This window comes from Canis lupus, chromosome 1 (assembly GCF_003254725.2).
Source record: "Canis lupus dingo isolate Sandy chromosome 1, ASM325472v2, whole genome shotgun sequence".
Lineage (NCBI taxonomy): Eukaryota > Metazoa > Chordata > Mammalia > Carnivora > Canidae > Canis > Canis lupus.
The window spans coordinates 2145599-2148874 of NC_064243.1; positions in this window are offsets into that span (position 1 = coordinate 2145599).

The following is a 3276-nucleotide window of genomic DNA, read 5'->3' on the forward strand; positions in this document are numbered from 1 at the left end:
AACATTTTCTTCATGTTAATTAAATATGTCAGATTTCCATGACACAGTGGGATTGGAATTTTGTATTTATTTTGTTTATTTTTGTATTTATTTTGTGTTTGTGTTTATTTTCCTACTCAAGTGCTAGTGTGAGAGGATGTGCCATCTTATAACTCAGTGACTTTGGAAAGTCGATGTATAGTCTGGGCTTCAATATTCTCTCTCACCAAAGGAGACTCCCAGCGTAACTCACAGGATATTTATGTGTATGGTATAAGGAAATTGTACGGCTTCATTCTTCTGCATGTGTCTGTCTAATTTTCCAACACCATTTGTTGAAGAGACTGTCTTTTTTTCCAGTGGAGAGTTTTTCCTGTTCTGTCACAGATTAGTTGACCATAGAGTTAAGGTCTATTTTTCGGATTCTTTATTCTGTTCCATTGATCTAGGTCTCTGTTTTTATGCCAGTGCCATGCTGTCTTGATGATAACGGGTTTGTAATAGAGCTTGAAGTTCAGAATTGTGATGCCACCAGTTTTGGTTTTCTTCTTTAACATTCCTTTGGCTGGGATCCCTGGGTGGCGCAGCGGTTTGGTGCCTGCCTTTGGCCCAGGGCGCGATCCCGGAGACCCGGGATCGAATCCCACATCGGGTTCCCGGTGCATGGAGCCTGCTTCTCCCTCTGCCTGTGTCTCTGCCTCTCTCTCTGTCTCTGTGTGTGACTATCATAAATAAATAAAAATTAAAAAAAAATTTAACATTCCTTTGGCTATTTGGGGTCTTTTCTGGTTCCATACAAATTTTAGGATTATTTCTTCCAACTCTTTGAAATAAGTTAATGGTATTTTGCTAGGGATTGCATTGAATGTATAGGTTGTTCTAGGTAGCATAGACATTTTAACAATATTTGTTCTTCCAATCCATATGCATGGAACCACTTCCTCACACCATACACAAAAATAGACTCAAAATGGATGAAAGACCTGAAAGTGAAACAGGAATCCATCAAAATCCTAGAGGAAAACACAGGCAGCAACCTTTGTGACCTCAGCCGCAGCTACTTCTTACTAGACATATCTCCAAAGGCAAGGGAAACAAAGGCAAAGATGAACTATTGGGATTTCATCAAGATAAAAAGCGTCTGCATAGCAAAAGAAACAGTCAATAAAACCAAAAGACAACTGACAGAATGGGAGAAGGTGTTTGTAAATGACATATCAGATAGAGGGCTAGTACCCAAAAGCTATAAAGAATTTATCAAACTAAACACCCAAAGAACAAATAATCCAATCAAGAAATGGGAAGAAGACAGAGAAATGAACAGACATTTCTCCAAAGAAGACATAGAAATGGTCAACAGACACATGAAAAAATGCTCATCACTTGGCATCAGGAAAATACAAATCAAAACCGCAATGAGACACCATCTTACACCCGTCAGAATGGCTAAAATTAACAGGTCAGGAAATGATGGATATTGATGAGGAGGCAGTAAAAGGGGACCCTCTTACATTGCCGGTGGGAATGCAAACTGGTGCAGCCACTCTGGAAAACAGTATGGATGTTCCCCAGAAAGTTGAAAATAAAGTTACTCTATGACACAGCAATTGCTAGATATTTACCCCAAAGATACTAAGTGATCCAAAAGGTCACTTACACCCCAATGTTCATAGCAGCCATGTCCACAATAGCCAAACTATGGAAAAAAGCCCAGATGTTCATCAGCAGATGAATGGATAAAGAAGATGTGGTCTATACAGACAATGAAATACTACTCAGTGATCAGAAAAAAATAAAATAAAATCTTGCCATTTGAAATGATGTGGATGGAACTAAAGGATATCATACTAAGTGAAATAAGTCAGTCAGAGAAAGACAATTATTATATGATCTCACTCATATGTGAAACTTAAGAAACAAAACAGAGGATCATAGGGGAAGAGAGAGAAAAATAAATCAGAGAGGGAAACAAACCATAAGAGACTCTTAACCATAGGAAACAATCTGAGGGTCACTGGAGGGGAGGGGATGGGGGCACAGGGTCACTGGACTATGGGCTTTAAGGAGACACATGATGTGATGAGCACTGGGTGTGATATAAGACCTCTACCTCTAAAACCAATAATGTATTAAATGTTAGTTAATTGAATTTAAATAAAATAAAATTAAAAAAATAACAACTCACAGAATAGCTAAGAGGGTTCAATGAGCTACAAAAATGAAAAAGTACACTATGAATTGTAAAGTGCTACATTTAAGATTTTTGTTTTGAGTGTTATACTGGTGTTTTGTGGCTGTTAAATGTCCATTTGAAAATATAATAGAAAACTCAGTGGATTATTGGAGATGCCTGGTGGAGGCAGTGAAGTCATATCAAAACTGACTTTCAGCATGACCCAGTGATCCCACTCCTGGGTATACAGTGGAAAGAAATGAACTTACGTATTGAGAAGAGATGTCTGCACCATAATCCATGGCAGCACTATTCATAATAACCAAGACATGGCATGGAGACACCAAGGTGTCTATCAGTGGATAAGTGGGTGAAGAAAATATGTCATAGACACACACAAAAGAGTATTATTCTCCTATTAAAAAAAGGAAATCCTGACATTTTTGATAACATGAATGAAACTTGAGGATGTTACATGAAGTGAAATAAGTCAGGAAGAGAAAGGCAGATGCTTTATGATCTCACTGATATGTGGAATCTGAAAAAAGCTGAACTCATCGAACCAAAGTAGATTGGCAGCTGCCAGTGACTGGCGTGGGAGGATGGGGAGATGTTGCTCAAGGAATACAAACTTCCAGTTGTAAGATGAACAAGTTGTAGCATCTATTGTACAGCCTGGAGACTACAGCTCATACTACTCTACTGTAACATGTAAGCTGCTGAGAGAGTAGATCTTAAATGTTCTCACCACATACACAGAATCATGACAATTACATGAAGTGCCAGAGGTGGTGACTCTCAGGGTTATTGTCATCAGTTCCCAATATGTATCAAACCCTCAGCTCATCCACCATAAACTTACTCAACAGTTGTATGTCAACCATATCTCCACAAAGCCGGAAAAACAAGAAACGAAATGACTAAGGATGCCTACAGACCCCATCCTTCATCCTCCACCTACAGATCTCATCCTGTTCTGTGCAGAGAAGCAACTGCAAGAAATGCTTTCCACAAATGAGTGAAAAGTAAATGAAAGGGAAGAATTGTCAGGCATTTTGTGAAAAATGCACATTCTTGAAGGCACCTTGACACCTTCCAATTCATGATATGAATGAATGCAATCC